This window comes from Vipera ursinii (assembly GCF_947247035.1).
Source record: "Vipera ursinii genome assembly, chromosome: 1".
NCBI lineage: Eukaryota > Metazoa > Chordata > Lepidosauria > Squamata > Viperidae > Vipera > Vipera ursinii.
The window spans coordinates 154,296,820-154,311,152 of NC_139512.1; the positions used below are offsets into that span (position 1 = coordinate 154,296,820).

General features: G+C 39.5%; 1 protein-coding gene across 2 annotated transcripts in view; it reads left to right on the top strand.

The window, feature by feature from the left end:
- Positions 1-14,333, top strand: part of XIRP2 (xin actin binding repeat containing 2) — a 142,931-nt gene that overhangs the window by 100,166 nt on the left and 28,432 nt on the right. The window lies entirely within an intron of this gene.

The following is a 14,333-nucleotide window of genomic DNA, read 5'->3' on the forward strand; positions in this document are numbered from 1 at the left end:
GATGGAAGGCTGAGTCAACCTTTATAGTTATGATGACATTTTATTTTCCCTTTGGAAAATAAATTTGTAGAGGATTAATTTGCTCTACTTACCTAACAGCATTTTCTTTCTCCTACTATTTTCTGAGTGTATGAACTTTTTCAATCTTGGATGCTTAACATTCAAAAAGAAGATATAGCTATATACCACGGAAAGGCAGTTACTATTCAGAGTTAAAAATGAGAAAGAAAAGAATATTGGTCAATATAGAAAAGTTTGCTTTTTTCTCACTACCAGGGATGTGATACATTACATAAAAATGAAACTCACATCCACAATTATATAGAATATGAATGGAATCTTCCATTAGTTTTAAGAAGACCAGCACTGAAATTGTAAATTTGAGGATTTGGTGATCTGAATACAGTACTCTTTTGGAAGTCTTCTAACTGTGTTAGGGCTACAGACACAAGTTAGAATCATACATAATCTCTTTGTTGTCATCTAAGGGTCATTTAGATATTTGCACACTAGATCTGGTAGTACTAAATATTGTGGTTCTTAACTTTAGCCATAGAGACTGTGAAAATGTTTATCAATAACCTATAGCAGTGATGGCAAACCTTTTAGAGACCGAGTGCTCAAACTGCAACCCAAAACCCACTTATGTATCGTCAGGTGCCGGGTGGGTGTGGCCCATTGGGTGGGTGTGGCCAATTGTATGGGCATGGTGCATTGTGTGGGTGTGGCTGCGGTGGTAATGGCAGACTGGGTGGGACTAAAAACTTCAATCAATTCTAACTTTGCGAGATCTTTTTTTTGAAGTTGAAATTGGTTGATTGAACCCCCCCCCCTTTTTTTTTTGCACACGGCAGAGGCCTAAAGTGAAAAGGTTTTATAAAACCCAGCTGAAGGCCTAGGACTGGGGCGACACCACCCGTGCCCACAGAGAAGGCTCTGCATGCCACCTATGGCACACGTGCCATAGGTTCGCCACCACGGACCTATAGTATTCAGGCGAGGGAACTAAGTTGACCCACCAAGACATAGGGTAATGGTTAATGATTATTAATCATTCATCCTTTGTGGAATCCTGTGAATCAGGAGGCTTGCAAATCATTGTAATAAACAGTAAATGTAGTTGCGAAGTCATGTCCAACCCATCGCGATCCCATGGAGAACGTTCCTCCAGGCCTTCCTGTCCTCTTCTACCATCTTCTGGAGTCCATTTAAACTCACACCTACTGCTTCAGTGACTCCATCCAGCCACCTCATTCTCTGTCATCCCCTTCTTCTCCTGCCCTCAACCTTTCCCAGGCTCTACTCCAGTGAGTCCTTCCTTCTCATTAGGTGGCCAAAGTATCTGAGTTTCAACTTCAGAATTTGGCCTTCTAAAGAGCAGTCAGGGTTGATCTCCTCTAGGACTGACTGGTTTGATCGCCTTGCAGTCCAAGGGACTCGCAGGAGTCTTCTCCAGCACCAGAGTTCAAAAGCCTCAATTCTTTGGCGCTCAGCCTTTCTTATGGTCCAACTTTCACAGCCATACATTGCAACTGGGAAGACCATAGCCTTCACTATATGCACTTTTGTTGACAGGGTGATGTCTCTGCTTTTTAGTATGCTGTCTAGATTTGCCATAGCTTTCCTCCCCAGGAGCAAGCATCTTTTAATTTCTTGGCTGCAGTGCCCATCTGCAATGATCTTGGAGCCCAGCAAAATAAAATCTGTCACTACCTCCATTTCTTCCCCATCTATTTGCCAGGAATTGAGAGGGCCAGATGCCATGATCTTGGTTTTCTTAATGTTGAGTTTCAAGCCAACTTTTGCACTCTCCTTCTTCACCCGCATCAAGAGGGTCTTTAGTTTCTCTTCACTTTCTGCCATTAGAGTGGTATCATCTGCATATCTTAGGTTGTTGATATTTCTTCCGGCAATCTTAATTCCAACTTTTGATTCATGTAGCCCTGCCTTTCTCATGTGCTCTGCATATAAGTTAAATAGGCAGGGCGACAGTATACAGCCTTGCCGGACTCCTTTCCCAATTTTAAACCAATCAGTGGTTCTGTGTCCAGTTCTCACTGTTGCTTCTTGACCTGCATATAGGTTTCTCAAGAGACAAATAAGATGGTCTGGTACTCCCATCTCTTTAAGAGCTTGCCACAATTTGTTGTGATCCACACAATCAAAGGTTTTAGCATAGTCAATGAAGCAGAAGTAGGTGTTTTTTCTGGAATTCCCTAGCTTTCTCCATGATCCAGTGTATGTTGGCAATTTGATCTCTAGTTCCTCTGCCTCTTCAAAATCCTACCCTTACTTCTGGTAGTTCTTGATCCACATACTGCTGGAGTCTAGCTTGTAGGATTTTAAGTATAACTTTATTAGCATGTGAAATGAGTGCAATGGTGCAATAGTTTAAACATTCTTTGGCATTGCCTTTCTTTGGAATTGGAATGTAAACTGATTTTTCCAATCCTGTGGCCACTGTTGAGTTTTCCAAATTTGCTGGCAAATTTGGGTCAATTGACTGTAGCACTTTTGCTGCATTGTCTTTTAAGATTTTGAATAGCTCAGCTGGAATACTGTCACCTCCACTAGCTTTGTTGTTGCTCAGATTTCCTAAGGCCCATTTCACTTCACATTCTAGGATGTGGCCATGGCACTAGTGCAAGTAGCCACGACCCATGACCCGGTGCCCAGCAGGCCGCGGCCCACAGGTTGGGGGCCCCTGCTTTACAGCCCTCTCTAAGCAGTTTCCTGAGCCAGCATATTGCCCCCAACAATCTGGGTCCTCAGAAGGATGGAATGATGAGTCAACCTTGAGCCGCTCAGAATCAAATTCCTGGAGTGAGCAGTGAGTTAGCCTGCAGTACAACATTTTAACCACTGCGCCACCATGGCTTGTGCCCTGCTAAGAAATCAATCAAACATATTTCGTTAGGTAAATAGTTAAGGGGGAGAAAAGCAGGCAGGCAGGCACGTAAGCATTTGGCAGATAACCAAAGAACTAGAAAAATGAAAAGATATTGGAAGAGAATAAGGGAAAAAAAACAGAGATGACAGATAAGCAAGGACTGGAGAGTGAAGATCAGAAAACAGAGCTGTAAATGGAACGTGAAAAGAAAGCTCTATGCAGTGAAGGGAAATAAAAGACAGAGAAACAAGATCATATCCAGTGAGAAGCAGTAAGATAAGTGACAGATGTAAAAGAGAAACCAAAGGAGTTGTGGCAGGAATGGGAAAGAGTATTGTAGTATTTCAAGCATGATAAAAAATAAGTGAATGAATTTAAAAGAAGGCTGTCTTTATCTGTAACTGAATAACTGCTAACAATCTTTGAAAACTGAAAAAGAGTTTAACTGATAATAAAATATACAACAAATATGGCAATAACATAAGTGATACAAAACAGGAAGGAAGGAGGGAGGGAGGGAGGAGGGAGGGAGGGTGGATGAATAGGTTGGTTTTTATCTTTACCTTTATCTTCATCTGAAGAAGTGTTACGACAAAGTAGAAACAAGGCAAGAGGAAAGTTCAACAAAAGAAAAAGCACATGTTTTGGAAAAAGAAAATAAAAATGAAATATTATTAACAAGGAGCAACCCAAGTACTGAGATAAAAATAATAAACAAAAGACCTAAGTTGGAATCAATTCAGAAACTATGAAGAAAGTGAAGCAGAAGCTCAAAAAATGGAATTATGCAAAGAAGGAAAAGGTGAATATTAAACGTACTGAAAGGGGAGGATTAAATCAAGAACAGATTAACAGAATTCTAATGTTCAAATGAATTATATACTGTAAAGAAAATAATTTATCTTCAGTAGTAAGCATGGAAATCAGATTGCTAAGGGTCGGAATGAATATTAGATCAAGGAAAATCTAAACGTTGTCACAAAACTAATTATTCTAGCAACTAAGAAATTAAAGGAGCAAATCAATATGCTGGCTGACACAATCAAAAAGAAATTAAATATCACTGCACTGCTTTGTTTTTACACATATGACATTAAATCAAATGTTTAGTCCTATGAAAACTAATTAAAATCAAGCAAGCAATTAAAAATATAAAAAAGCACAAATAAGCATATTAAAATAATCTCTTTAGGAAAGATATAGGGAAAACAAAAATGAATAAATAGCTATGATAATAAATGCCAGCTCAAATAAAAGTTTGTGAATAGGAAAAACATACGTGCTGTTGAGTATAAGTGGCTTCTTCTTTATCTTTGCGTAAATGTTGTTCCATCTTACTCATTATTATTTACATTGGTAGTTCTGAACTACTCCATAAGGAATTTTAAGGATTTCTGTGAGCTATTCACAAGAACCAAGATTAAGTGACTTGTGTGTTTGGGGCCCACTTAATCAGATCAGCCAAATAACCAGTTCCACCAGTGAACAAAGACAAGGTGTGGCATATCTCTCTACAGATGTGCCATTGGAACAGTGGGTAGGGGTGGGGTGGGGAAAACCTCTTAGTCCAAGAAGTTTAATGAAAGTTTGCACAGAATGTGAGCTTTTAGCTGATCCTGTTGGAGGTTTGAATTTAGTAGGCTCCCTTGTTAGAGGATTGGCTCCTAAAGTAAGGTGCTGAAAGAATGTTAAGTAATGAAACAGCAGCACTTCCCATTAAAACAAAGAATAAACTGCTCTTAACAGAGTTTGCTTGGATGCGAAGTATGAGCTTAGCTCTTAATAAATATTAACAGACATTTGTTATATTTCAAGTAACAGATGGATTTATTAGAGAATAGATGAGGATAGAAGAGCCAAACGTTTACCTAAGATACAGTATATATTGAAGAGATGATATTTTATAGTTATTTACCTATGTAAACCTTACATTTTACAAACACAATTCTGTATGGCTATCACCACATTTTTTTAAAAAAAAAACACAATATTAGTAAAGAATTTTTTAAAAATCAACAATAGTCACTGAGAGTGAATCCCCAAAACAAACAGCAGAAACATTTCAACAAGCCAACTAACCCTCCTGATTCTCAAGCGCTGGAGAACAACCATGTCTTCAGTGCTTTATGAAGAGTATTTTTTTTTTCTTTTTCTTTTTCTTCATTTCTTTTTTCAGAGCCCAACTGATATGTTCCAGAGGGCAGTTGCCACATCAGGAAAGGTAACTTGTGAGTCCCATAGGATGACATTTTTTTTTAACTGAAGGGACTAAATGTGGCACTCCTGTCAGACCTAGTGGGACACAACCGAGGAGAGGTGGTCCCACAAATCACCCAGCCCCATGCCATATATAGGTGAGAGCCAGCAATTGCGGTTCACAGAGCAGAGGTGAAACATGGGCGTGCTGAGGCGCACCCATAATTGCCTGCATCTTTATATTCTGACTCAGCTGCAGCTTCCAGATGGCCTTCAAGGGCAGCCCCACATAGAGCACATTGCAGAATAACACTAAGGGGAACCTACTCTTTACATTAAGAACCACGGTGGCACAGTGGTTAGAATGCAGTATTGCAGGCTTACTCTGCCGACTGCCAGCAGTTTGATCCTCACCGGCTCAAGGTTTACTCACAACCTTCCAAGGTTGGCACAATGAGGCCCCAGATTGTTGGGTGGAATATGCTGACTCTGCAAACTGCTTAGAGAGGGCTGTAAAGCACTGTGAAGCGGTATATAAGTCTAAGTGCTATTGCTATTGCTACATTAGTGGAATGGCATTGAAATCCTAATGGATGGAGGTTCCATGCACACATAAATGCTGCGGGTGCTGATCCAGTTGCTGAATCTTATCTGCAGTGCTGAGAAGTGATGCAGAATTGCCATTATTGGACTAAAATCATGGTTATAATGCAAAATACACATTTGTGCCTGTTAGTTTGGGCGATAGTGTTCATCTCTTGGGGACCAGATCTAAGGCATCAATCTGAATCCTTACCTCTCAAAACTTTGACAAAAATGTGTTGTTCTTTGAATCCAAGACCAGCATCGTTTCTAAGCATTACTGTTACATTGTTCTTGAGAGAGAGAGAGAAAATATTTCAGAGACAAAATTGAAAATTAATTCTGAAGAGTGAGAAGGCCAGGTATTGCGTAATCCTAGCTGTCAGCTATGAACGCTTTTGGACAAGAGTGCTGAATTTTCTTCACAGGGAGAGACAAAAAAGAATTCTGATAGAGCAGAAAACAACATCAACCGATATGAAGTTTGTCTCATCATAAAAATGCAAGGGAGCCCAGGAAAATGGATTACTGCTAGTAAAACCAGAGAAATGCACTTGGGTCACTGCTGAAGAATATGATCAACGTTCTTTTCAGAGACCTCTGGCTGTACATCTTTCTGAAAGATGTGATTACAAATATTGGCCCACGAGCTTCTAGTGCTCATCCATTATATTTAGTGGTTTGCTGGAAAAGGTTATCAGCTTGTTTGCAGTGCCATATAATAGCAAACTAAGGCAGACGGACGGATGGACAGACACTATGATTGTATCACAGATACAGCCTGCAGAATGGCAGTCTCGTTACTAATATGCTTCATAGATGAGGGGCTAGAGACAGCTATTATTTAGTCCAATATTTTATGGTGGTTGGCTTTATTCACACAAAATTAGCATCTCTTGTAGTACAAGGTTCTACACACACGCTTACATGCAAGCTTTATTTTCAAAAAATTAGTCCTGCTATTAATCTGCATCTGAGTCCTGTACTTATATATAGGTAGTCCTCAATTTACGGCCACAACTGAGCCTGAAATTTCTGTTGCTCAGTGAGACAACTGTTTGAGTGAATTTTGCCCCATTTTACGACCTTCCTTCCCACAGTTGTTAAGTGAATCACTGCAGTTGTTAAGTTAGTCTGGCTCCCCCATTGACTTTGCTTGTCAGAAGGTTTCGCAAAAGGGGATCACAAATCGACTGGATTTTGATCCTGTGACCATGGGGATGCTGCAATAAGTACGAAAAATAGTCATAAGTCACTTTATTCGGTGACATTTTAACTTTGAACAGTCACTAAATGAACTTTGTAAGTCAAGGACTACTACCTGTAGTAATTTTCTATTGATTAATAGTAAAAACATAAAATTGTGTCAAAGAAGGATTTTAATCTTGAAGTAACTCCTGCATATTTGCTACTTTATCATTTTAAGAAGACAGCTCTTTTTTATCATTCTGTTGCCGTCAGGTATGTTCTTCTCATCCCTGCTGATTATTGATTGGATTATTAGGGGCTAAAACGAAACATTCCTAGAAAGTAACAGGCTTGGGAAAGTTATTCAGTATAAAATGAAAAGAAATGGTCAGATTAATTCTGAAACCTGGGATTCTCATGCTGTTTATTCACTGATGTAATTAGGACTATGAGTTATGATCCAATGCACACTTACTTGGGAATGGGGCTTGTGAGATGAATTTCTGACTGAACAAGCATAGGTTTGAGTTAATGCTTTTTCAAAACTCTTTTTCCTCACTACTTTTCAGGAAGACAGCACAGATTCACCACAGAATCACAGTACTCAATTCAATGTAGCAGCCTATGTTTAAATGCTAGCCAAATATATAAAGATTGATGGATTAGCTAAGAACATATTAAATGTATGTGTCCAGTAGTCGTTTTTCCCAAGTTATTAATATGCCCCTTTATATCTAGATTATTATTTGCTATCTGCTTTACCTCATGGTGTTATTTGTAGTTGTAACAATGGAGTTTATTTTGCCCTCAGTAAAATAAGATTATGTATAAAAATACAGCAGTTCTACATATGGCCCATGATAGCAGCTACAGCTAAAGCCGTAGAAGTAGAAGCAGCTGTGGCTTACATAGTTTACATACTGTGCCATCATTTTTGTTCTAATTCACAGTAAGCTAGAAAGGGGTTTGCGGTAAGCTAGAAAGGGGTTTGCAGTAAGCTACAATGGGGTTTGTTCATTTTGGCTTGCACTCCGTGCAAAGAAAAGAAAATTGTGATCCATTTGCATCTAACCACTTAAAGCATAGGAACCATGGTCAGCCGCCATTCTATAGCAAACTAATTAGTACATACTGAAATTATAATTAGGAAAAGACCTAATTTGATACAATTTATAATTTTAACAAATGACAGGGAGAAATTAATGACACTGTTTCTGATTTCCTAAGTTCTACTCCTTTTCAGAGATGAATCTTCTTCACTCAATTCTAGATATAGAGAATCAATCTTGAACAGTTCTTAACATCTACTCTTACCTGTGGGACATGCTTTGATTTTTCTGTATTCGCTTTCTGCTGTGTGCTGTTTTTTTGTGAAAATTCCTTTACAATAACAGTTTCACAATTACATTTATGAAAAAAGGGCCGTCTGAATAATTTCACTCACTCTTCCCCCTGCTGCTATCCATTTTATATGAATTTGATAGATTCTGTTTGTAGCCAGTCTGATTGCTTTCTCAATGTACATTATTACCATAATCCAAGTATTATCATATATGAAGGTTTTTTAAAAAAGAGTGCACACACTGAAAGGAGTTATTATATCTAATGCATGCCTCTGTGTGGGCTTATCTGTGTGTAATGTATATGTATATCTGTGTACACACACACACGCACACTGCCACATCATTATGATACTGCTTGTCCAGTCCAGATATTAAGAGGTCTGTGGAAAATTCAGAAGATGCAAGACATTTAGACATAGTCTACTTCTTCATAGTAGCCTATACTCTGGGAATATGTTAATAGCTGCCTCCCCCACCCCCCACCCCAAAAATGGTTGATTGGTTGCATTTTATTAAGTTAGTGTGACTGTTAGTGATCATATACAGTAGACAGGGCTTTTTTTGTCATAGAACGCTCAGAATGGAGTTCCGGCACCTTTTTTGGATGGAGCCTTGTAGGGTAGGCAAGGGTTAGGGTTGTATGACATGTGTGAGTTCCGGCACCTTTTTCTTTTACAAAAAAAGCACTGACAGTAGATAGTATTTTTTGACTGCCTCTTCCTTTACTGTTAATGGTTCATCCTAAAAGGCAGAAAAAATACCTATTACTTCAGTACCTTCATTGTTAATCCCAAAGCCAATTGTTGTATCTGTTGTCACGAGTTTGCTCTTCTTTGTATTTAATTTTAGTTCCATTTTTTTCACTGTGCTCCTTGACTTTTATTACTAGAGTTTGCCAATCTTTTGCACTTCCCTTTGCATTTTTGGCTAGCCCTAGAAGTATAGTTGATTCTAACTAGTGCTTTTTTTCTAAAAAAAAAAAAAAAGGTGCTGGAACTCTCATCTTGGCGAGTGTAGGAGGTGGGGGGGCGGGGGGCAGTGCTGCTGTGGTCACAGGTGTGAGGGGTATTGGCAGCGGGCTGCCCCCCAGGGCCAGAGCCAGCTTGGCTGGTGCTGTAGGAGCAGCAGGGCCCACTCTATATGGCGGGGCTGCGCAGGGCAGGCAGTGGAGGTGGTGCAGGCCAGGCGATGCACGGCGGCCACTTCGGCATGCAGGGCAAGGTGATGGTGGTGCAGGTCCAGCACCGGGTAGGCCACCAGCCTGGTCGACACGGGTGAGCACAAGGAAGGAGTGCACATGCACTCCGCAGAACCCACCTCCCACTCCTTGTCCTCTCTTACCTAGTTGAGATGGTGTAGTTGGGCAGCAGGGAGAGGTGCAAAGTTCCTGCCTTTGCTGCAGACAACTTGCCTGTGCAACATTTGCTGGCCAGGTCTTTTGGCACACTCAGCAGCAATTCCTATTGGCTTTTGAAAGCCAATAGGCCAAGCATAGGCAACCTTGGCTCTTTTATGACTCGTGGACTTCAACTCCCAGAAGATGTTACATAACATAACATCAACTGGAAGATGTTAAACTGTCCTTCTGTTTCTTTCCTTCCCAAAAATTGTCTTAATGAGTCCTCTCTAAGCTCTGCTGATCAGCTTGTCCTGGATTGTTTTGCCACAAAACGGAACAGTTTGCAAGTTGCAGTTGAGACAGCCCATCTCATTTTAGATATATCACATATAATTGAAGATTGTAATTAGTTGTGTGTGCACGTTCAGCAAGTGTGATGTATTTGTGCTGGCATTTCTAGGCCTCTTTCCAACCACATCCAGAAAAATTTGTAACAAACATTGGAATTCTCAAGGCCATGTTTGGTATTTCCCAGCAATCTGTTACTGGAAGGAAAAAGCAATCCCTGCTGCATTACTGATCCCAGGGAAGCATTTGCATGTATGCAGGTATCCTTAGGGTGCCATAGTTATGGATGAGAAATATTGGTTGCAAAGTTGGCATTTCTGGATGTAATACAGATATTTTGGACTTATTTTTGTTTCTTTGCATGTTTGATATTTTTAAAAAGGCATATGCTACTGACTATGCTTATGCGCATACGTAACATCTTTTGCTAGGATACATGACCACTGCTTGTCCAGAATGTGAAAAGTGAAAGATTGTGACTAAACAAAATGTTAATGTACAGATAATACCACCAGAAATTATTTTAGCCTTTTTAATAAATGTTGTTATTGATGTTAAGCTCACCATGGAAAACTTCATATATTGTTATGTATATATTAGTGAAGGGATTTTATTATGCTTAAGGTTGATGTTAGTAATATTGATATTAGTAGTGATACTTTGTAATCATCTTTGTTTATGTGCAAGTTTTGAAGGTGTTTTATATTGGGAAATTAGTTATATAAAAGCAAATGTTTCATGCTTTAGGTACAGGGGATTGCTTACATGAAAAGAGCATGGTAAGGGGAGGGGGGAAAGGAGTTATGGTGGAGCCTGGGTTGTTGTGTATGAGTCATCATCTAGGAATTATTTTTCTGTACCTTTTGGTACAGGGGTATAAAGGGTGGAAGACGTCTTTCCTGGTTGTTGCCTACATCTCTCTACCAGCCACGAAGAGAGATGTGGCCACCCAACTCTATTTTGATCAAAATAAAAGTTATTTGCTTGCTGAAACCTCAGCTCAGGAGTTTCTTTTGGCTCTTTTAAATTCCTGTGTAATGCTGGGGCAATTGTGAGGCTAAGTGTAAAACTTTACACTAGGTTAATTATTTAAAGACTGAAGTGCAACATAACTAGATTCTAAATAATCTATTTTTCAAAACACACAACAGTCCAAACAGTAAAAATAAAGTCCAAATTAAGAATATTTCATTCTTAAGAATTGTTTAATTTAATGTGGTTTAGTTGTAATAGATGGTTATAGATTCAAAATAGTTTTCAAGAGTATTTACAAAAGATACTATTTTTTTTCTAGCATCAGCTAAATTAGACATATTACATTGAGAAAAATGTTTCTCATTTCTTTCCTGTTACCTTTATTGATTTCATTGCAGAGATGTTAACATAGGAAATAGATTATTTTGTTATCTAATTTTACCTTCCAAAAGACAGAAGCAGATGAAAAATGTGAGGTTCTTTCCTGTTGGCTTTTTTGAATTAGCTGTTTTAGATTCTAAAAGTTTAGTTCCTAAAGAAGTAACCTTGTAAATAATTTTAATGTCCTCCTCTAGTGCAGGATAGGCAACCTTGGCTCTTCTATGACTCAAGGACTTCAACTCCCAGAATTCCTGATCCAGCATGGCTCAGCTTGGAAACCTCTCTTTCCCCTCAGTGTGGCTGGCTCAGGATTTCTGGGAGTTGAAGTCCACAAGTCATAAAAAAGAGCCAAGACTGCAATAGGCCTTCAAAAGCCAATAGAGGTAGCTTTTTTTTGCAAAAAAAAGGTGCCGGAACGCCGTTCTGAGCATTCTATGAGAAAAAAAGCCCTGATTCTAACTCTCCTTTTGGTTAGGAAGACCTGAAATCTGTTTTACTTAAACAAGACTGTCCCATAATGAGACTGTGGACACTTTTTATGTTTATTAATGGATATTATATTTTTCTTTGTTTTTTTTATATTTTGCTGGATACCATCCGAAGTCTTATGATAAGAATTTAGTTTTTGGGTTCAACTATGTAATGCCGATACTTTGTTTCCCGATTAAAAGATTCTTTAAGGAAAACAATGCCTCAAAGTTCTTTTAAAGGGTTTCATCTGTCGGAACCATGATATTTCATATATAAAACATTCTAAATCTAATATTTAAGCTTCTTCCCCTCCAGGACTCATTCTGTCTTTTAAATGCTAAAGAGAAACATCCAATTGACCAAGAAATTAGCAAGCAGGCTGAAGCAATTTTTGCCACTGAGGAAGCCGTTTTTCCCTAAACTGAAATCAAAACATATGCTCAAAAAACATACACAAGATCTAAACGTACACATAGCTGGAGTTTAGACCATTTTTAATAGATGTATGCATCTTCTTTAATCTAATCCTAATGTAGTAAATAATTTTAGGAGGAAAAGTGCAAATGAACTGACTGCTTGGTTGTTGCTTATTGTTATCATATTGGATGGTGACCAGCAAGTGTCTCTCTGCCAATAAAAACCATCCATCTGTGAAATGGGGAGGAAAGTGATATTTGGTGGTTTCCCCTATCCATCATAACATCCGCTTCTCAAAATCTGTTCCCAAAGAGTCTGCCAAGTTTCTAGAGCAGGTTTGGAGGATTTCACTGGGTCTGCTGTGAAGAGGAAGGGTGGCTGAAAAATTAACACTCTCTCACCGTTTGGACAAGGAAAACCAGCATTTTTAGCTTGAATGGGTTTTTACATGCATACTTCTAAGTAAATGGGTTTTGTTGTGCCAGACTGCTTCATAGCATTGCAAAATCCTCCTGTTGTGCAGTTCTGGGAAGGCCTATCTAGGTGAATCCCACCTTGACCTTAGAGCAGGGGTGTCAAACTGCTCGGATGCGTCACGCAGAAGCCATGCTTCCCCAGCTCCAGCAAGGGGAAAAAAGTCACAATACATCACGACACGTCACATGACATGGCGAGTTTGACACCCCTGCCTTAGAGGGAGAGACTCTTATTACATCCTCCAAGAGTCATAGAGCTGGAAAAGACAAGGAGATGATCAAACCTAACAGTTTGCTGGATGCAGAAAGGCAAGAATGTCACCCAGTATTAGTGACAGATAGCCATCCAGCTGCTGCTAAATTTGTGCCAGTTAAGTGCCACTTTGCTGAATGTTTTCTGCCACTCCATATATTTAAACCATGAATTGGGTGGGCGAGTTTATTTTGATTGTCAGAGGGCACATAAGGTGAGATACTGAAGCTATGAGTTAGAGGTATTTGTAGAGCAATGGCTATTTGCAATTAGGGGGAAAATAATATAGCTTTTGTGTGGAACCCACGTTTTTCTTGCAGAAAAGTCTGGCTTCATCTCTATACAGGTAGTCCTCAATGTACAATGGTTCATTTAGTGTCCAATCAAAGTTACAACAGCAATGAAAAAAGTTACTTATGACCATTTTTCACATGTATGACCATTGCAGCATCCCCATGGTCACGTGATCAAAATTCAGATGCTTGGCAATTGACTCACATTAAGACGATTGTAGTGTCCTGAGGTCATGTGATCACCTTTCATAACCTTCTGACAGGTAAAGTCAATGGGGAAGCCAGATTCACTTAACAACCATGTTGTTAATTTAACAACTGCAGTGATTCACTTAACAAGTGTGGCAAAAAAAGTCATAAAATGGGCAAAACTCACTTAACAAATGTCTCACTTAGCAACAGAAATTTTGGGCTCAACTGTGGTTGTAAGTCGAGGACTACCTGCAGTAGTGGGATTCAAATACATGAACAACCAGTTCTATGCATGGATGCAGGCCTGGGCCTCCGAGACCTAGAATGTACTTTTGGAAGTGGCATCCACGCACTTCCGGTGGGCCATTCTAGGCCTGGGAGACCTCCTCTAGGCCTCCGAGGCCTAGAACAGATTTCTGCCAAACCAGTGCGAACTGGCTGGATCCCACTACTGACTACCTGTATAGGGCCAGGAAAGGATCTAAACTCCATAAAAATTCTTGCTCCAGTTATAGAAAAACTTGATTTAGAATTATTTCCTTTATCCTAGTATGTTATGCAAACCTAGCAATTTCACCATTCAGTTTACAAACTACACTAGAGCAATGTGTGAACCCAGCCACTTACAAATGTAATCAACTTGTGTACATTGGAAAGTTTACATTCTTCTATGTATTCTGTTCACATCTTTGCCAGGCGATAGGAGCCTGGCAATTGTCAATAAAGCTTGCATTAAAACCTAGGTAATTGTTTGCAATGTTCTCTGGTATATATAGCAGAGTGAACGCCTGTAACTCGTCCCAGCTTCTGCCAACCTAGCAGTTCGAAAGCACGTAAAAATGCAAGTAGAAAAATAGGGACCACTACGGTGGGAAGGTAACAGCATTCCATGCGCCTTTGGTGCTTAGTCATGCCGGCCACATGACCACAGAGACGTCCTCGGACAAGCGCTGGCTCTTCGGCTTTGAAATGGAGATGAACACCAGCCC